This window comes from Scyliorhinus canicula, chromosome 15, assembly GCF_902713615.1.
Source record: "Scyliorhinus canicula chromosome 15, sScyCan1.1, whole genome shotgun sequence".
Taxonomy (NCBI): Eukaryota; Metazoa; Chordata; class Chondrichthyes; order Carcharhiniformes; family Scyliorhinidae; genus Scyliorhinus; species Scyliorhinus canicula.
Window position 1 is genome coordinate 103,868,112 of NC_052160.1, and position 22,492 is coordinate 103,890,603.

General features: G+C 45.4%; 1 protein-coding gene across 4 annotated transcripts in view; it reads right to left on the reverse strand.

Moving 5' to 3' along the window:
- LOC119978275 (synaptotagmin-B) overlaps positions 1 to 22,492 on the reverse strand; it is an 835,178-nt gene that overhangs the window by 516,219 nt on the left and 296,467 nt on the right. For 3 of the 4 annotated variants that reach the window (XM_038819769.1, XM_038819766.1, XM_038819767.1), the window contains exon 2: positions 3,967 to 4,046. The exons of the other annotated variant lie outside the window; for it this stretch is intronic. The gene's annotated coding sequence lies outside the window, so the exon portion shown is untranslated. The remainder of the gene's footprint in view (positions 1 to 3,966; positions 4,047 to 22,492) is intronic. 4 annotated transcript variants of the gene reach the window in all.

The following is a 22,492-nucleotide window of genomic DNA, read 5'->3' on the forward strand; positions in this document are numbered from 1 at the left end:
TAAACTCCAGCAGTTATCTTTTCAAATAGAGTTCCAAAATCAAATTTTTGAAGTGGAGTCAAAATACCAACAGTTGCAATTAAAAACTGAGCAAATTGAACATGAAAATTGCAAGTTAATCGAAGAAAAATGTGTTTTAGAAAGAGAATTGCAAGATGCAAAATCCAAACTTGAACATTATGACAAAATTGGAACAGAATTGCAAAACAAAACCTCTAAACTCCAGCAGTTATCTTCTCAAATAGCAGAATTACAAAATCAAATTTTTGAAGTGGAGTCAAAATACCAAAAGTTGCAATCAAAAACTGGTCTAATGCTGACCTGACTACTGCAACAATGGAGACCTCATGCTGACCTGACTACTGCAACAATGGAGACCTCATGCTGACCTGACTACTGCAACAATGGAGACCTCATGCTATCTCGTCATGCCATGCTGGACATGACTCCGAAAATATAATTCAAACTGTCTATTTCAATCTAGTAAAGTAAATTATAAAGTAAATTGTTGTTTTGAGAATGTTGGAATCAAATATATATTTGATTCGCTGATCTAACTGTCCATTTATTTAAAACAAGGCAACATAGTCTAAAATGTTTCAGCTTGTATAAGTCATGGGATGTAATTCACCCGAATCTCGAACGGCGTGAGAACAGTAGAACCTTCACTCTTGCCACCTCGTTGCCATGGATTCAGCCCTTGTCCTTGGAGAAATGTAATGAAAAGTGTTTGTCTTATCAGACTTCTGTGTTACTTTAAAACTATGACAACGAGTTTGCAAAATATGTGTTTTCTTTAATTTTAAAACTGGGAATTAATATTTATGCTTAAACTGCTATTTCTTTACCTATATTAGGTGTATTAGAAATACCTGGCTTCTACAGGATCCCACAAACCTGCCGGTCGTACAACATGTCACTAAGCATGGTCCCAAACTCTCAGTGCTCAGCAAGCTGGTGAAGGCTGGCTATGAAAGTTGAGACAGACTCTTCATGATCCCTCACTGCAGAGTTAAACTTATAACGTTGGAGGATCATCGAGAGCCTTGGGTTGTATTGTTCTTTAACCAATTTCACAATCTGGTCAAAGTCTTTGAGTCAGGTGCGGCCGGGGAAGTGAGGATCCTAATCAAATTATAGGTCTGGGGCCTGCAAACTGTCAGAAGTATCACTTTCGACTCGTCCTAGCCTGTGGGCATTTCACAGTAAAGAAGAAATGGAGGCTTTCGATGTACCCCTTGGGCAAATGGGTCCAGTTTACCAATGATAGGCATTTCCACTCACTTTTTAAATGACTCCAACTCTTGCTGGAGCTTCTCTGCTTTCTCAACTGTTCTTTCTTCTCCCCTCAATTCACGATGATCAAACATTTTTACCTCGTCGCCAATGAGGTGGCTTGAGTCATGCACTGGAGGCTTCCAGTAGTTAACAAAGAGGTTTATTGATGATAGGCAGTTAGATAACAGGCACAGAACACTATATAATAGGTCTTTACTCTTCAGTTTTCTACTCCATGCTGCCTGGGGTTCTGCACCCAGGGCCCCGGGCCAACTCCCCATTGGCCTGGATTCACCTGCTCCAATGCGATTATCCCTGAGTAGGTCACGTGGTTAGTGGACCTCGTCCCCTTAAAGGGGTACAGTCTCTTTAGCATTTCCTGTGCTCTTTAGTTTATTAATGTTCAGATTGGCAGTTGTATGGGCTCTCTGCGACAGTGTATCATCTTCCACAACCACAGCAGATCTCAAGAGTCCTTCCCTCTCAATGTTATTTGTGCATTGTAATTCCATCCCATTCATATCATCACCATAGCATTCTGTCACATTTCCCTCAATCTTTCCCACTCTGGATACATTATTGATTATTTTAACAATGGCATGAACTGCTTTAATATATAAGGGAATCAACTGATGACTGATATAAATTCCTCCACAAAGATCCACTGAATGGCAACAAATATACCTCTATACCTTTGTCAGTACTCAAAAGAGAATTGGATATATACTTGAAAACTGGTCGGGCAATGGTGAAAGAGTGGAGCCCTGGGACTCATTAGAAAGCTCTTTCAAAGAGCTAGCATGGGGATGATGGGACGAAAGACCTTCTCAGCTATTAGTCACCTTCAGACAATCTTTATCTTGAAAGCTTAGAGGACAAGCATGCTGCATTCGGTTCATGTTTGAATAGAGCTAACTTGTTTAGGTTTTAGATGCTTTAAGGTTGTGTTTTTTGGCATTATTGCCAGGACTGAGTGCTGAACATGGCCATTGAATTGCACTGGGTTCTCAGGTGCCTGTTCTTTTACAAAGCAGCTGTTTTCATCTCGTGTCATTTTTCCACAGATATACAGGAAACTAATTTACACTTCTGTACATGGATATTGTTTCCTGTACTGCATTCAGTTTGTGCCTGTCCTTGTGGATAGTGAGAACACAATTATATTAGGTCTGAAACCACCACAACAAAGATAATTTATTTTCCCCCTTGGCCATATATAGTGCTTCAGGATTTTTTGATTAATTTGTCTTCAAAATGTTACTATTAAGCGTAGCTAGCAGTGTGTTGAATTCACACAAAAACAGAACTGGGAAATGTAGATCAATATTCACATGAAACACATGAGCCAGGGTTCACATGAGCCTAAGCTCATGAAAGTTAGTTTTGAGGTTGCTGTGAAATGTTCATGATAAATCAGTCACCAGTTGTAGTACAAATATTTATAGTTCCATTTGTGTCCCGGCCAACATTCATTACTCAACCTTCTCTCGCAAAGTAAATTATTTGGTTCTTTGTGACATCTTACTGTGCACAAATCATTGCCATTTTCCATTAATTAGACCATGATTACATTTCAATAATGTTTAATTAGCTAATTTTGAGACACCCTGACATTGTTAAAAACATGGTATAAGTGCAAGTTCAATTTGGTTGGCAGGTGTAACTGCTCAATCCCCAAATGGCGCTGGAGTCAGAAAGTTTAATCTTTCATTCATTGTAAATACAAAGAGAATGTAGGTGACAAAAGGGTGAAACACAAACTAAAAAGTCACCCCGTGAGCGGTACCAAACTTAATTTCCACTCTGAAGAAGGAATTCAATTTACTGATACAGCAATAGATAATGTATGCAAATTTAACAAGATTACCATCACACTGAGAATTAGCTGTGGCATTAGCACAGAGGGAGTTAAGCAATTGAAATTCATTACTGGCAACAACATGTTTAAGGGATTGGAGATAAGGTGGCCAGAAGGGTTGTAATCAATGTTACGCCCCCCCCCCCCCCCTCCCCACCCCTCAGGGGCCAAACCCTATATTGTATGTGGTTCCCCTCCTACACCTGTGGTATTATCATAACTATCAGCATTACAAGGGTTAATGTAGTACCATGAATAGCCACTGGAGGGAGCTGCAGATGCTACTATATAAAGCAGTGATGCTAGACCTTAGGGGAGGGAAGGGTGTATGCAGAAGACAGTTAGTGAAGGTCATAAGAGCAGTTAGTGTGAGAAGGTTAGATTATAGTTTATGCCAGTTAGTGAGATTAGCAGTAGATGAGTGTAGCTAGATGTTATTGATCAATTCTGTATTCTAAAAGGACTAAGTGTTGAAACTCAGTTTAGTAGTGTAAATAAAACCATAGCTTTGTTTAAGTAAAAGCTATACTGTGGTCTTTGTGGAACACTACGCAATCCATCCTGAATAAGCAATACAAAGGAACACCACAACACCTTTGAGTACAAACTCTCCAGGTGATGGGGATGGGGGGTGGGGGGGTGGGGGGGTGGGGGGTGGGGGGGGGGGGGGGGGGGGGGTGCAGAGCCCCACCCCTAATTGGCAGGAACTTCACGGGATACAAACTCCAACCTGGGATCAGGTCGGGGAGAGTGACTCTGTGAGGTGGGGAGTAGTGTGTAGTCATAATATTGTGAGTAGAGTAAATAAACCTAGCTGTTATCCCCCCTACCTGGTGTCGCATGAAGTCCTCGCCTTCGGATATCACAATCAAAAAAGCAGGAGGTGCAGACCTGGATCCTAAGCCGTTAGCTGAAAAGTAGACAGTCAGTCAGTCAATGCAATTAGAAGCTGTCCATAAAATAGAATACCAAAAGCAACCAGGTCAGCCATGAACCAGACAAGATTCAAGATGTAACTGGATCAAGTGAGGTTGGTGAGATTTGCATTGACTTAATTTCATTCAGCATCTTTGCTTGCGTCTGTAACATAAAGCACTTTAATGATTTGCATCAAACTGTATCCTTGGAAAATGTTTCTTAGCTTGCCTACAGACAAATTAGGTTAAGCACATGAGGACACTGAGTAAAGATACAATACTGAGGTTAGACGACAAGGGGCGGGATGTTCTGGCACTGTCGCAGCGGGATCCACTGTGGGAGATTCGCCGAGCCGAAAGTCCATTGACTTTCAGCGGGACTGGATGCTCCCAGAGGTGAGCATTGTTGGAAATTCCCACCAAGGAATTCCTATCATCACACTTTTAAGTTATGCCACCATGTAATCAGATATTGGACAGCATGGGCATCCTCTTGAGCGTAAGACACTTAAACTATTTCCAAAAGTGATCAAAACCACTGTATCCCCAAAAAACTAAGGCAGATTTAAAGCACTCTTCTTTTCCTTCTTTTAGTTTTGTGGGAAGCAGTGACTCTTTGATACCCCACGTACACTACTGCTCCTCAAGTGAAGCAGACAGTGAATGCCATCAAATAAAAACCCTTGTGCATTCTTTGATCATCACAGCAACCATTTCACCTCCCATGCTGCCCTACCCAAGCATGTGCAGGGGTTTCAACATTCCCACCCCATCCCCTTTCATCTCTTCCCTTACCACGGCCCAGAACCCCAAGCACACCTTCCAGATGAAACTGCGATTACTTGTACTTCCTTCAAATTAATATACCATATTCGCTGCTCACGATACTGTCTCCTCTATACCAGGGTGACGAAATGCTGATTGACAGAACACTTTGTTGAACTCCTCCATTCAGTCCATAAGAATGATTCTGAGGTTTGTGTTGCTTGTCATTTTAATTATCCTACCCCAACTCTGACTTTCCTATTCCCAGTCTCCTACGCTGTTTCAATAAAGCTCATGGATGCAACATTGAGTTCACCGATTTTAGATCATAAATACTACTCTCATTTTTTCAGACCGGGGCACTACAAATGATTCTGCTATTGTCATTAACACCTCCTCTAGGCCCATCTTTAATTACTTTCCTGTCCTTTTACCATCCTATTTGCCTTGCCCCAACATCCCTTTTTCACTTTATCTTTCCTGTCTTACCCACTGATCACAGAGTTTTCCTTTTGTACTTCCCTCCCGCCCCTTTTCCACCTTCTGAAGACCTGTTACACCTCTACCTTTTACCAGTTCTCAACCTGAAATGCAAGCTGGTTCTGACTTGACAGATGCTGCCTAACCTGAATGTTTCCAGCATCTTCAGTTATTTATTCTGACCTTCAGCGTTTTGGTTTTACATTAGCCAAACCTAGTCCATTTCCACAATTTCCACCAGGATTCAATAGATAACAAATAGATAAATGTTCTTAATTTAGAAGACTTTTCTGAACATTCAAGATAGATCAGTGGCTATGAAAGCCATTATGAAAGCCTCCACTTCCGGTGGCGGCGATGAAGGAGTAGATCGCACATTTGGTGGCTCTGGCTTGGGTCGGAACTTGGGACCTTTTTCCCCAATTTTTTTGTCGGATCTGAAGCGGAAAATTGATGTTGGACGCAATTGTGAAGAGAAATCCTACATCAGTGCATGGAGTAGTGGACCAGGAGTGCTCGCAAAGGAAGAAATAGGCGAATGGAGTAGGCTTGGGCTGAGGCTGCAATGGGAGAAAGCATCACGGAGGACCAGAGTTCTGGCTTGACGACCCAGCGGTCGATGGAGCAGTTGATGCAGTTTTTACAGGAGGGTTTCGCCAAGCAGAAGCAGCAATGCTTCGACACGATTAAGGAGTCGATTGTGCAACTGGAACTCAGACTGGATGCTCAAGATCGAGCGATCCAGAAAGTGGAGAAGGCACTGACTAAGCAGGAGGAGCACCAAGCTGTAGTGGAGTTGGAGGTGGGAATGTTGAGAGACCAACAGAAAAGGCACCAGGAGATGGTGGAGGATCTAGAGAACAGGTCCCGCCGGCAGAATTATGGGTCTCCCGGAGGGATCCAAAGGATCGGACGCAGGGGCATACATAGTGGCTATGTTTGAGAAGCTACTGGGGGAGGGGACGTTCTCCCGACCCTTGGAGGTGGACAGGACGCACAGAGCACTAGCAAGGAAGCCACGTGTGGGTGACCCCCCGAGAGCAATGGTGGTGAGATTCCACAGGTACCTGGACAAGGAGTGCATTCTACGGTGGGCTAGGCAGACGCAGAGCTGCAGATTGGAGAACAGTATATATCAGGATCTGAGCAGGGACATGGCCAGGAGAAGAGCAGGGTTCAACCAGATAAAATTGACCCTTTTTAAGAAGAAGGTAAAGTTTGGACTACTGCACCCGGCCCGTCCTTGGGTTACGCACGAACATCAACATTTCTACTTCGGGTACAGACAGTGAAAATGACGGTTCTCCCGAGATTCCTGTTTGTGTTTCAGTGTCTCCCCATCTTTATACCTCGGTCCTTTTTTAAACAGGTCAACAAGGTGATCTTGGGCTTTGTATGGGCGGGTAGGACCCCATGAGTTAAAAAGGGGATGTTAGAGGGCAGCTGGGGGGAGGGCGGGCTGGCACTCCCGAACTTTAGTAATAATTACTGCACGGCGAATATAGCCATTATTAGGAAGTGGATGGTCGGGATGGGGGTCGGTGTGGGAGCGAGTAGAGGCGGCATCTTGTAAGGGCAGCTCGTTTGGGGGCGTTGACAACTGTGCCTCTGCCCTTACCGCTGGCACGCTACTCCACCAGCCCCGTGGTGGTCGCGGCCCTGAGAGCCTGGGGGCAATGGACGAGACGTGTGGGAGCACAGGGAGCATCGGTCTGGTTCCTAATTTGCAATAATCACTGGGAGGTTAGATGGAGGGTTCCGGAGGTGGCAGAGAGCAGAGATCGAGAGGTTGGGTGTCATGTTTATAGAAGGGAGCATTCCCAGCTTGAGGGAACTGGAGGTGAAATTTGAACTGACGGGAGGGAATGAATTTAGGTACCTGCAGGCGCGAGACTTCCTACGCAGTCAGGTCTCAACCTTCCCGCTCCTACCACAAAGGGGGATACAGGATAGGGTAGTTTCCAGAGTGTGGGTGGGAGAAGGGAGGGTTTGGGACATTTATAAGGAGCTTATGGGGGTCAGAGGAAACACAGACCGAGGATCTGAAACTCAAATGGGAAGAGGAGTTAGGTGGAGAGTTAGAGGATGGTCTCTGTGGGGGATGCGTGGAGCAGAGTCAACGTATCCATAACATGTGCCAGGCTGAGCCTGATACAGTTTAAGGTCATTCACTGGGCTCACATGACAGTGGCCCGGATGAGCAAGTTCTTTGGGGCGGAAGACAGGTGCGCAAGGTGTGCATATGTTCTGGACATGCCCGACATGCCCGAAGCTTAGGGCATTCTGACAGGGATTTCATGTCCAAAGTATTGAAAACAAAGGTGGCGCCAAGTCAGAGGTGGCGATTTTCGGAGTGTCGGCAGATCCAGGAATCCAGGAGGAGAAAGAGGCAGACGTTCTGGCCTTTGCTTCCCTGGTAGCCCGGAGACGGATATTATTAGCTTAGAGGGACTCAAAGCCCCCGAAGTCGGAGACCTGGCTATCTGACACGGCCAGCTTTCTCTGTTTGGAGAAAATCAAGTTCGCCCTGAGAAGGTCAATGTTAGGGTTTGTCCGGAGGTGTCAACTATTCGTCGACTTCTTTAGGAAAAATTAACTGTCAGCAGTATGGGGGGAGGTGCTGTGGGGGTAGTTTAGTGTAGAGTAGGAGGCTAGAAAATGTGGGACCTGTGAGAGAGGAAGATGGCTTTTGCACTATGTTTATATTTGTATGTACACTGTTTCTTCTGTTACTGTTATAAAACCATACATACCTCAATAAAATGTTTATATAAAAAAAAAATTATGAAAGCCCGCCTTCTCAACCTTGCTCCTCGCCTGAGGTGTGGTGATGTTCAGGTTGAACCTCCACCAGTTTCACCCTCCCCAAAGGTGAAAGCAGCCTGTGGTCATCTGGAACTATGATGATTTTACCTAATTCGCTAAAGAGGTAAACCCCAGGTGATGATCATAAATGAATATGCACGTAAATTAATTTTAAGAGAACAATATGGGATTCAAACTTATTTGATTATACATGCACTGCTTCTTGGCAGGTATTGGTCTTCAATTACTAACTTTCAATTATTTTTTCTCGTTTACACTTGTGGTATCTGCATTATGACCTTAAATAATAAATACAGCATGTTTAATAGTCCAACTGTTTTGTTGCAAACATGTATCTTCACAGTATGAATTTCCCTATTTTCAACGCTATCCATTATGATGTCCTGTTCTAGGGAGAGTGCCAACTCAACAACTCTTTGTTCCTAATTGTGGGCAGTCCTGTGTAGCAGGCACTTGATATTTGGCAGGAAAAGGCAAACTCAACACCATCTGTCCAGTCTGGATTGAAACTAATATCCCGGAGGTACAAGAGCTGTTTGCTAACCCATTGCATTACACAGAATGCAATATCCATCACAACATGAATATTTATCATTGGTATTAGTTTCATTTACACATTATACTAGCATGGATAGGTTGGGCAGAATGGCATGTTTAATACCATATATACACGTATATATTACATATCTTATGTAATTTGTTGCGTAGTTATGTAAAATTTGAACTGTTAAAACCATTCTTTTTCATCTACATCGTGGTCAATTAGAATATTCGGGAATGAAATAGATTGTTCTTATTATTTGCTGAGTGCCTAACGATGATTTATCATCGCCACCAATAATTTGTACACCCCTAGTTTCCTGAAATAAAATTAATCTCATCGGTTTTGCAGCAAGCCTTGCATGTGGTTGTATTTCTGATCACTGTAAACTCACTGCCTTAGTGCTTAACAGAATGAAGATTAATTGTACTTCCTAAAAGTGTGAGGCTGAATTCTCTGTTCCTGAGCCTAAGTGTTGACGCTGGAGCAGGATTCGTGGATTCGAGGATTCAGCAGCAAAACTGGCGCCACACCTGGACCAATTGAGCGACTGTTGAGGGGCTAGCACTGCAGGTATGTGGAACACAATCGATTCCATTGAGAAACAGTGTCAGATCGCAATTGACACTCTGGAGGTTGACAAGCTGCAGTCGCATACACACACTTCACTCCCCACACCCACCATCCAAGCCAAGAAGATGGCAGTGCGGTGAGCAGCTCCACGATTTATGGACGCCGATCTGGAGACCCTCCTGGATGCAGTGGAGGAGACGCAGTTGACCCTGTATCCCAGCCCGGAAAGGAGGCTTCTACCTGCCACTGTGTCTGGGCGCAGGTGGCAGAAGCAGTGAACGCCGTGAGAAACACAGTCTGGACCTGCCAGCAGTGCCCGAAAAAAACTGCACGACCTGTTCAGGGCGGCCAGGGTGGGTAGGCAGCCCTGAGACCCTGGCACTAAGCCCCGTCCCACACACCCGTAACCCAACAACCCCCCCACTTCCACCTGGAGGGCGATGAAACCCCCATGCTGCCGTTGTGGGCCATCGGGCAACCCGAGGGAGGAGGAGGTGATGGGGCCCGTGCCGGTGACTCCCGCAGGGGCGGTGCCAGAACTCGGCAGCACCTCGGACTCCCCTGTCCCTGACGCATCTGGTGAGCAGCGGGGCAGAACATGGCAGAATCACACACCTGGGGCACCCGAACAGCAGCCGGGCCCATCCAGATCCAGTTGCCGCAGAAGACAGCTGCCAACTGGGACCCAGGTCGCAGGCCAGGCATCACAGCAGGCCAGCTCTACCCCTGCTGTACCAGCTGGGGATCCACCTAGACGTAGCATTAGGGCCTATTAGGCCAGAGAGTTAGACACTAGTTAAGTTGGAACGGGGGCAGGGCACAATTCAGTGATAGGGGCCAGGACATGTAACTAAATAGTTGTGCACATAAAACACTGTTAACACTGTTACAACCTGCCTCGGTTCTCTGTCAGATGGGTGTGAGGGGTGGGCTGGTCTGGCCTGGCCAGAGAGAGGTTGTGGGAGGGGGGAATGAGTGGACAAACATGTCAGGAATCGTCAAGTGTGCCAAGATGAAACCCTCGTGCACACTGCCCGGGTATCGGGCACGGACGTGCATGATACGCAGCTGATGTCACATATCAGCTGCAGGTTCATCGAATGGAACCTCTTTCGCTTTGTGTAGAGCGGTCTGCCATCTACAGGTGTCCGTAGAGGAACATGCATCCTGTTGATCATGTCCTGGAGCCGGAGCATGTCGGCGATGACAGTGAACCCCGCTGCACGGGCATCCCAGAGGGCTTGGTCCACATTGAAATGGATTTATTCTGCCTACTGGGCATATAGGGCCTCCGTGAGAGCGCGGATGCACCTGTGCACCGAGGTCTGTGAGATCCCGGACAGGTCTCCACTTGGCTTGTGGAAAGACCCCGTGGTGTAAATGTTCTCCCATGCTCAACGGCACCTGCAGCAATTTCGCCATTGGAACAGATTCTCCGCCCAATCACATTTCGCGATTTTGGCATCGGCCAACTGAGAATCCCCACTCGTGAACTATTTTGAGACTAAGTGTGGAGGCAGGTGGCTCCGCGGCACTTGTCGTGCGGGCCAGTATGGCGGGATCTTGCACTTGGAACCTTGTTAATTATGCACAGCGAGTTCCCCTCCAAATCACCTGGTGGGCCAGGAGGTGATTTGGCTGCTTGCCCTCAGCTGAAGGTTTGAAGATCTCGGCGCCATATTTAAACCCCAGTCCCAGCAAACTCATATCACTCTCTCCAGCCCACCTGTCTTCACCAGATTGTGCAGTATGTCAGCAACACAAAGGGAAAGGCTAGCAGCCTCAAGTCGAAGTCATTTCTTCAATTTAATCACCTTTCCCCCAAACCCATCACCTGCCCATGCCCCACTTGGACCGCTACCCACCACCTTGGAAGTCGTCATCCATCCCCTTCCAGTAAATGACGTGGTATCCCTTTGACCCTCTTGTTTGTGAGCATTAAACGCAGGCGTGTCGGGGTCCAGCTTCCCTCGTCTTAGTCTTCCCTCTGCCTTCCATTGTTTGTCTTCTTCATCATTGTCCCCCCGTCTGCCATCATAAGCCTTCACCCTTTCCCCAACCGCCCTCCTTACCCAGCCCTCCTTACACATTGCCCCCCTTGTCCTTTGTTGCACTCATATTGAAGTCTCTTGCCTACAGAGCCACGCCACTCTTTAACAATTGGCTTTGACGCAACGTGATTTCCCCCCAGCACAATTGAAAGGCCTGACAGGGAACCAGTGGGCAGCTGTTTAAACAATGAATGGAAATGGTGTTCATGCCACCATCCAGCGGCAAGACCAACCTGCTATTAACCCGTTGTTGGGAGAACTGCAACCTGACTTTATGTCGGCGGGTTTCTGACTCTTTCGACGGGGTTCTCCGACCCCCCGCCAGGTCAGAGAATCGGCGGGGGTCGGTGTGAATCTCTCCCCCGCCGTGCTCCAAATTCTCCAACCTCCCCGTCGCGCCGTCCGCCTCAGACAATTCCGGGGACCGGCGCGACTCAATGGGCCCCGTGGCTGCCCGAATTCTACAGCCCGCGATGGGCCGAAGTCCCGCCCATTTTTTGCCAGTCCCACTGGCATAAATTGGAGTAGGTCCTTACCGATGGGACCTGGCGGCACAGGCGGCCTCCGGGGTTCATGGGGTTCATGGGGGGGGGGAGCGCGGGGGGGATTTGTCCCCAGGAGGCGCCCCCACGGTGGCCTGGCCCGCGACCGGGGCCGACCGATCCTGTGCCCGCTGGCGCTCCCGCGCATGTGCCATTTCATTCCACCCAGCGGAGGCCCTTTGTCACCAGTTGGCGTGGCGCCAAGCCCCTTTCCCGCCGGCCGGCGGGGTGCAAACCAGTCTGGGGCGGGCCTAGCCCCTGAAGGTGCAAAGGATTCCGCACCTTCGGGGCGGGCCAACGCTGGAGTGGTTCACGCCACCCTTCGGCGCCGGGACCTCCCGCCCCGCCGGGTAGGGGAGAATCCCACCTTTTGAGGCTCACTAGATGCTCCACACCTGCCCACCAGCAAACCCGCAGTGGGCGGTGAGGGGGTGTACAGAGATGACACCTCTTAAAACTGAATAGCTAGGATTAAACTAGGATAGTATTACATAAGTGAGTTTATTAAGGATTGAGATTATTATTATTACTCATAGAAAATATATCCAGTAATCATTATTAATCATTAAACCTGTATTTTAGGACATAGCAGTGATAATCATTTAAACTCTAGCTGGAGGCAGTGGCCACAATGCATGATGGGATTTAGGCTAGCTAACTTGCCCATGTCTTTGAGCCACAAGAGATGTGTGTTCAGCATGTTACGTGGCGGACTTAGTGAACAATTTTTATCAGTGGTCTCATTATCCTGCTTGAAACAATCTGTGGAGTAAAGACGAAACCAGTTCTGGTATCCTGCCCCTGGATGAACAATGAGTTGGACAGGAATTGACTGCGATATCAGGATAGGAATGTCCAAAAAACAGCTTTAGAATGGACACGGAATCCCGATAAACAACAGGTGACAGGATGGGGTTAGATCATGGGCTGATAACAATTTTACTGGAAAATATGGAAATGACAGCTCCAAGGATTGGATCAAGCCCAACTGGGGTGGGCTATTGATTCTTGGAAAATCATAAATTGATGTGTTTTTATCAGTGTTTAGCAGATCGATCTTGGCATTTATCCAGATCCATCTCTCATGTACACAAAAGTAAGCTTGGTATAATAAAGCCATCTTAACCAGGTTGTGTGCCTGATCTGTTTATTAAGCTAAGCCATAACAATGAGGGAGCAACCCCACAAAAAGGCTGGCTCAATACTCAGGCCTTGGAAACGCTCCTACAGGCGGGATAGGAGAATTCCACCTGTTGTTTTTCACTACTAATTTCACTGGCTATCCTTTCACAATATCATAGCTAATCTCAAACTCTCCAGTATTTTCATATCACTGCAAATAGTTGATGTGACCTAGTGTTCCAAAACACAGTTTATTAATCAAATGCGACATATGTTCTTAGTGCAATGGTTGTCTTCCATTGCTCCCCAAATGAAATTAGCATAAACATCTTATACAAAGCGACTATAGTGTTTCACATTCATCACCAATATATTGAAAAGCTTGATTAAATTGAATCAGTTAGCAAATACAAATGATTAATGGGATTTGGTTAATCTCTTGCGCTTTATGATCAACAGAAATATCGTGCAGACTTGGTGGTAATTAATGCCAACAATACATAGCAAAACTGCCACACCATTGAAATGCCATTACCATCTTGCCACAGAGCAATTTATCGCATCTGATAGTAAAATAATGAATTTATAATAACTTGGTATCCTAACAACTGCTAATGAGCTATCTGATCTTGAATACACACAGCCCTTAGCATACGGATACTCGGTGAGGAAGTGGCACCTAAACTGAAAGGCACAGGAATGAAAGTTGTTGCAGTTCGTAAAGGAAAGCTACATATATTGGTCCAAAAATAGCTAAAAATACAAACATGATTTTTACATTTCTAACAATCTATTTCCGTGTATAAAATGGGAGGCTCTAAAGCAAGCAATTGGCAGGGATTGAGGTGGATGATATACATATTCTTCGGATCGTCAACACCAGGATACATGGATGAAGTATATCACATTCCATCAAACTTCGACAGATGTGCGATAGAGAGCTGTCGGCAAACTTCCCACAAATGTTTTTTTTTAAATGTGCACTGAGGTACAGACTTTTATTGCTGTGAGGAGGCCCTTTTTTTGGAACCTGTGTTGAAAGAATAGATGAGTGCCTGGCTGAGGATTGATGCCGGCTTGTGGAGCATGTGTGCTGGGATAGTTCCGGGGTCTGCTGTATCCGGTAGTACTGGAGGCAACATTCACAGGGTGATGTCTGGTGATGTTGCACAACATTTTTGCTTGTTTTCCATTTGTGATCTTTTGTGATGCTGGTGTGCTGTGGCAGAATGGTTTACTGCGGAGTTCTTATTACAGTTGGCCGCCGCCCTTTGGACTGTCATTAGGGTTTGTGAGGAGGTGTTGATTTTGAAAGACTGTTCCATGATGGTTGGGACTACGAGATGGACTATGGCGGTATTTTACATGGCAATTGATATTGCTGCATGGCTGCAAGTCTTTGCTGCAGACACTGTTGATGTGTGTGGACTCTGGGATATTGTTTCTTATGTGATGTGCCTGATTTAATTGGCACAGTATAGATTCTGCGGTGACATCTCCCTAGGTGTTTTTTGGGTGCTGTTAGTTCCCCTTTGTTGACAATGGCTTTTTCAGAGGCTCTGAAGTTTTTCAGGGTGGAGACGGTCACACGCAATGCCTTACGGCCAGAGACTAAAAGCAGACTGTTAAATTTGGCAAAAACATTGCAGTTAACATTACCTGACAAAATGCGAAAAGATGAGGTAATTATGGCAGTGGCTAAGCATTTAAAGTTGCATGAGATATAGTCTGACTCATTAGAAATGGCAAAGATCCAGTTGTAGATTAAGCAACTTGAACATGAAAAAGAATTAAAGCAGCTTGAATATGCAATGAGAGAAAAAGAAAGAGAAAGGGAGATACAGATCAGGGGAAAAAATGGAGAGAGAAGAAAGAAACAAAGAAAGAGATAGAGAGGAAATGGAAAAAGAGAGAGAGTTTGAATTCAGAAAATGGCTATGAAACATAACAGTCAGTTAAAATTGGCAGACGTAAAGGGAAAAGTTGGAGGATAGAGATGAGGATAGTGAGAAAGAGCATCATAGTCGAAGGCTTGGTGGGGATCTATTTAAATATGTTCAAGCATTGCCAAAGTTTGGCGAGAAGGAGGTGGAAGCCTTTTTCATTTCATTTTAGAAGGTAGCTAAACAAATGAAATGGCCACAGGACATGTGGGTATTACTGATTCAAACAAAGCTAGTAGGTAGGGCTAGTGAAGTGTCTACATCACTACGGAGGAGATATCTGGGACATATGAGGAGGTGAAAAAATCCATCTTAGTTGCATATGAAGTAGTGCCTGAAGCCTACAGACAAAGGTTTAGAAATTTAAGGAAACAATTTCGTCAAACATACATGGGGTTTGAAAAGCTCAAACAGAGTAATTTTGATAGGTGGATAAGGATTTTGAAAATAGACCAAACGTATGAAGCTCTCAGAGAAATTATACTTTTGGAGGAGTTTTTAAAATTCAATTCCTGATGTAGTGAGAACTCATGTGGACGAGCAAAGGTTTAAAATTGCGAGATTAGCAGCAGAAATGCCAGATGATTATGAATTAGTTCATGAATCAAAGCTTGGTTTCTGACATCAGTTACAGCCTGTGAGGGATAGAAACTGGGGACATGAGAAATACTCAAGTGATAAAGGTAAATGTGACCTGATGGGAGATAATAAGGAGGGTTCACCTCAGGTTAAAAAATAAATCCAGGAGGGTGGAAGAGACATGAAAAGTTTCAAATGTTTTCACTGTAATAAACTAGGCCATGTAAAATCAGTGTTGGTGGTTGATGTGGTGAAACAGGGTAAGACAGTGGGGTTTGTTAAAGTGGTAAAGGAAAGCCCAAGTGAAGCAAAGGAGATGCAAAAGATTGTACAGCCTGATCAAGAGGTGATTGATTAGAAGGTGCCAGACCTCTTTAAAGAATTTACTTGTGTGGGTAAAGTTTACTCCTTGTGTATCAGGAGGAGCAGGTAAAGAAGTCACAATTTGAGGAGATACGGGAGCTAGTCAATCTTTAATGGTAAGAGATGAAGAGTTATGTAGTTTGGGAAGAATATTGCCAGAAAAGGTGGTAATATGTGGAATTCAGGGTGAGAGGAGTAGTGTTCCATTATATAAGGTAAGGTTGGGATTCTCTAAACCCTGGCCCATGACACCCTTCATCGGACACATCTAGCTGAGGATGATTGTTTCCTTGTGCTGATTGGGCTGTGAGTTAACCAGCATTAGTATAACAGGTCAGCTGCTGTAACAGCTGATAGGATGGCGTGAGGACCCCAAGGTGTGTGACCAGGTCCTGTGTAAATATTGCTGTTATGCTGAATCAATGTCTTTCATAGGAACTCCTTGGACTCCCCTTTGCTGTTACTTCACAGGGTCTATCTCCTCCCCCCCCCCCTCCCCACACCACGATCAGGGGCTCTCCAACCCCTCATCTCACTAAAATGTAATGAAAATCGCTTATTGTCACAAGTAGGCTTCAAATGAAATTATTGTGAAAAGCCCCTAGTTGCCACATTCCGGCACCTATTTGGGGAGGCTGGTTCGGGAATTGAACCATGCTGCTGGCCTGCCTTGGTCTGCTTTAAAATCCAGCTATTTAGCCCTGTGCTAAAACAGCCCCTGAAATTTGACAGACCATTGAATCGTCTATTGACCTCAGGCAGTAATTTCTGATCTTGGTATGGACGGGCCTGGAAAGTCCCATCCTAGGTTGTTGCTGAGCAACCTGGGGCACCACACTGAAAAGCATAAGCACTCGTGATTCAGTTGGAACCAGGTATCTGTGTAGAAAGCAGCTCTCACAAAAACTGCCAGCAGAGAGGCAAGACAATGGAATAAGATGCAGAAAGCAAGTCTCAGTAGCTAAAGGACAGATAGTTCTAGAAACCAGGGGATAAAGTAAAAGTCCAAGCAAGATTGAAGTGAAGGGACAGAGAACTGGAATCTCAACAAGGTGCTATTCACAGACGTTTAAAAAAGGGGCAGAGAAAGGCGCCCTGTTGAAGACAGAGCTGCAGGGAACAGACCTGGAGAAGTTGGATAGCGAGAAGCCAGATATTTTAATAATCGTAATGTTGGTGACATATAAAACAACCTCTGAAGCAATGGTGTCCTGTTGGCATGACTGGGTACTTGAGTGATTGCATGGAAGTTTGAATGTGCACAGTAATCCAAAGCAGAGGAATACTGAAAGGAGAGTCTGAAATCCTGGAAGTGGGTCCTTGATGAAGCAATTAATCATAACTATTATGTGGGAGAAGGTTTCAATTTGGCCCGTAACTTCCTGCACAATTCCAAGCGCCACATATAGAACAGTACAGCACAGAACAGGCCCTTCGGCCCTCAATGTTGTGCCGAGCCATGATCACCCTACTCAAACCCACGTATCCACCCTATACCCGTAACCTAACAACCCCCCCTTAACCTTACTTTTTAGGACACTACGGGCAATTTAGCGTGGCCAATCCACCTAACCCGCACATCTTTGGACTGTGGGAGGAAACCGGAGCACCAGGAGGAAACCCACGCACACACGGGGAGGACGTGCAGACTCTGCACAGACAGTGACCCAGCTGGGAATCGAACCTGGGACCCTGGAGCTGTGAAGCATTTATGCTAACCACCATGCTACCGTGCTGCTGTGTGGTGTTCAGACATGCGTGCTGGAAAAGCGCGGGATTTAAACTCCTGGTTGTTTTTTTCTTGACAGCTTGAAGTCCTGCATTGTCGAATAAAAAATCCAATAATTTGGATAACCTGAGCCACCTTCCTGGATATTTGGTGAGTATTTACACAGAGCAAGAGGAGCTGAGAGTTTGAAAGAGCAAGAGGAGCTGGGAGTTTGAAAGAGTGGGAGAGGAGAAGGATAATTAAAAACGGCAGTTCAGAAAGTGGCGTGGGACCAACCAAAGCAGCTGATTTTGTGAGTAGTCCACGTGAGTTTTGTTTTCAATCTTTTCATCCAATTCATTGCTTAACTTAGTTGGTACTAAAACTAAATAAATAAAAGAGTATAGATTAATACTGTACAATCACAATAGAACAGTAAAATAAGACAAGGTTCCGAGCTAACGTAAATAAGGCCCCCAGCTAAAGCAATTTTTCTTTTCTGGGCGGTAACTAGCTTAATCCAGAAGGACATCATGGCAGGATGAGCAGTTGTTTATTTGTTATGAGATTTCCTGTTTGTTCTCTTGTTGGTTTTTATATATGTTTATAAGAAGTGTGAGGTCATGCATTTAGGTAGTCGAACAGTTGTAGGGAGTAGCACGGTAGCACAAGTGGTTAGCACAGTGGCTTCCGCCCAAGGAGAGAATGTGTAAACTCCCCACAGAGATCCAGGGCTGGGATTGAACCTGGGTCCTGAGGCAGCAGTGCTAACTACTGTGCCACGGTGCTGTCCCCATATTGGATGGTTCTTTTAAATGGTATTTTATTCCAAACACATTCAACAAAATAACACAAGCTTAACATCCAATCAAAGTATCCAGTTTCTACCTTTTCCCTTTTTAAAACTCCCTCCCACCAAAATCCCCAACCTATCCCTCTGAAACTCCTCTTCCCAATTCCACTTGATCCTTTTCACTACGGTCTTGCGCCGCTCTCCCAACCACCCCTATATATCTCCAATCATGCCACCCCTCTCCTCATCTGGGAGTTACAATTTCTCCAGAAGTGTATACTCCGGTACCTGAGGGATTCAAGGCAGCTCCTTACAGGCAAAGTCCTGCACCTGCCAGTACCTGAACTCACTTCCCCTTGGTAACTCAAACCTCTCCCATAGTTCCCCTAGACCAACGAACCTCAACTCCGTAAACATGTCCCTGACCTTCTCCAACCCCTCCCACCACCACCATATATCTCATCCACCCCCCCCCCCCCACCCCCTCCCCCCAAGGCTTGAACCTATGATTCCCACACAATGGCATCAGTCCGCCCTCTTTCACCATCGTCTCACCTTCTGCACATTCGCTACCCAATAGTAATGCACAAGTTCAGGAGTCCCAACCTTTTCCCCTTGCCTCCTCTGCATTTGCAACAAAGCCCTCTTCATCTTTGACACCTTCCCTGCCCACACAAATTCCAAAACTAGCACATCCACCGTCCGGATAAAGGCCTTGGGAAAAAAGGTCAGGAGGGACTGGAACACAAACAGAAACCTTAGCAGCAAGTTCATCTTCACCACCTGCACCCTCTCCGCCAATATCAGGTACAGTGTATCCCACATTTTATGTCCCCCTTGATTTCCTCCAGTAACTCTGTAATGTTCCACCTATGGCTCACTCATGTATCCCCAAGTACCAAAATTGCTCTCTCGTCACATTGAATGGCAGAGTCCCCAGGTTCGCAGCCCCCCCCCCCCCCCCCCCCCCCCCGGCCCCCAACGCCCTGTTGCATTCACTGGAAACACTTCACTTTTCCCTATATTCATTTTGTAACCTGAAAAAGCAACAAACCTCTCCAATAAACCCAAGATTCTGCCTATACTCCAACGGGTCCAACAAAAACAATAACAAGTCATCAGCGTACAATGAAACCCAGTGCACCCTGCTCCCTCTCACAATCCCCTGCCACTCAACCGAGGCCCAAAGTGCCATGTCTAAGGGCTTAATCATCTACGTAAACAACAGTGGTGACAGCAGACACCCCTGCCTCATCCCCCTACACAACCCAAAATACCCTGAGTTTGTCTCATATGTTTGCACTCTTGCCATGGGGGACACATACAACAACGAAAGCCGTGCCACAAATCTCGGCCCAAAACAAAACCTCCCCAAAATCTCAAACAGATACCTCCACACGACCCAATCAAAGGCCTTTTCTGCGTCCATGGACACTATTACCTCTGGCACTCGCCACCCCCGGTGGGATCATAATTACATTCAGCAACCTCCTAATATTACTAAAGAGCTGCTTCCACTTCACAAAGCCCGTTTGGTCCTCCGAAACCACCTCTGGCATACACCCTTCCAACCTTCTTGCCAGTACCTTTGCCAGGACTTTCATGTTTGTGTTTAACAGTGAGATGGGTCTATAGGACCCGCACTCCAATGGATCCTTCCCCTTTTTTTGGAACAGCGAAATCGCGCCGGCACCAAAGTCGTCAGCAGCTCTCCCTTTTCCACCACTTCACTGAACATGCCCAAAAGCTCCATCATGAACTGGTTGTAAAATTCCACCAGGAAGCCATCCGGCCCCGGTGCCTTAACCGACTGCATCATGCCAATACACTCCATCACCTCCTTTGGCCCTCACGTCTCCTCCAGCGCCTGCCTCTTCCCTTCCTCCCGCTCCAGGAGGTCCAGCACATTCAAAAACCAGAAGTGTGGGATGTTTGATTGTGAACGTGCAAGATGAGGCTGAAACGTGGGGACTCAATAGTTCTATATCTGAAGCCACCAATGAAGTGAGAAACAATTGTTGAGTGCACATTGATTTCTGTCAGTGCCGGGGAAAGTACACTGTATGGTTATCTGGTATCCACACCCCATGGTGATCATAGCTACACCTCTCAGGCATGTCTAATGATTTTCATGATGGAATGTTCAGATTTGTTAGAAACATAATGATATGAAAAATTAAACCCCAAATAAAAGCATTGTGTAAAGAAAGAAGTCAATGAAGTGTTTGCCATAATAGCAAAACTTTAAACTCACTTTTACATCCAGATAGCATCAGTTTAATCTCCAATAAAATTGTTCTAATTTCTTCTGATTAAGGCCGCATGTTAAATGAAATTTTTCTGGTATGAGACATAGGTACATCCAACCATCTGCATATAAAACAGGCTGTTTACTGTTCATCACTGTGCACAGTGCAGCTTGTCCTAAATTATATAAAATCTTATTAATCAAGTGATGCTCATTATTGAGTTTATGATGCTCAACAAATTGCAACATATTTGGTGTAATGTTTAACAAATTGCTTAATTGATATCATATTTTTAAAAAAAATAAATCTTTGCAGTTACCGCAGAATTTGTGGTTTTAATTTTGTGGTGCTTTTGGATAAAGGTGCAATGTAGGTTCATAAAGATGATACCAGGGATTAGTGGGCAAAGCTATGTTTAGATGTTATAACAAAAAAACTCAAATCTGTATTAACTGAAGCAAATGTGGTTCGGAGAAGGGAACAAAGAGAAATGTATCACAAAGCATTGAGTACTTATTCCCATTGGTCAGTGTTTCTGAAACAATGGGAAATACACCCAGGATCAGTAACTTTAAACTCAGAGGGGCTAATGGCATCTAAATAAAGTATTAGAGTTAAATATTAAAGTCCAGACATCACACTATTGAACAATGGATTAGGCTAACGTTGGAGAAAAAGTTGTGGGATGGAACTAGAGGTTTAACATAGAACATAGAACAGTACAGCACAGAACAGGCCCTTCGGCCCTCAATGTTGTGCCGAGCAATGATCACCCTACTTAAACCCACGTAACCCGTATACCCGTAACCCAACAATCCCCCCATTAACCTTACACTACGGGCAATTTAGCATGGCCAATCCACCTAACCCGCACATCTTTGGACTGTGGGAGGAAACCGGAGCACCCGGAGGAAACCCACGCACACACGGGGAGGACGTTCAGACTCCACACAGACAGTGACCCAGCCGGGAACCGAACCTGGGACCCTGGAGCTGTGAAGCATTGATGCTAACCACCATGCTACCGTGAGGACCTTCATGGAGCAATCATTGGCCTTGGCACAGTTCTCAAATTCTACGACTCGAAATGCACTAAACCGATTCATTTAATTGGCTTGCTTGCATTATGACATAAAATTGCGTTATTTAAAATGGATATCAGATTGATGAAGCAATAAAACGTCTGCATGGGGCCTGCAGATTCTTTTACATTAAAGCCAATTTCAAATCTAATAAGCAGAGGCCATTTAGCTCCTTGAGTTTATGTTACTTTATTGGCTGATCTATACCTCAATTTCATGTACCCATCATTGATCCATATCCCTCGACATCCTTAACTAATAAATTTATCAATCTCAGCCTTGGAAATTTTAATTGAATTTGGTGGAGCACATTCAAGATTTGCTGCACCCTTAAAAAGTGAAAAATGTGCATCCTGAATTCACCCCTGAATGGCTTAATCAAACAAATTCCTTTATCATTTTAAACACAACAATGAAATCACGCTCAAACTTCAAAACTTAATTTCCCCATAATATACCCCTCTGAACCCTGGTAGAATTCGGGTGAATCGGTACAGCAACCTCTCCAAAGGGCCCGTAACTTCCTGGTGCCTCGTGTCGGATTTGGGGGTAATGGCACCTGGGAATTGTCTAGGAGCGCTAACGTCCCCAGGAAAATTGCGCTAGGCTGGGCTTAATCCGACAAAGCGATTTAAATTGCCACCTTCGCCATCGATACGCTAAACGTTACTCGAAAAGATTTAGAAGAAAAAAAAGCACTTCTATTTAAATACTCAGGCTGACCCTGTATGGAACACCCCCACACTCCAGATCTCGCAGGAGACTCCCTGTCCCCCCAGCTAAGCACCCCACTCCCCATGGTATTCAGACCCCACCTGCAGT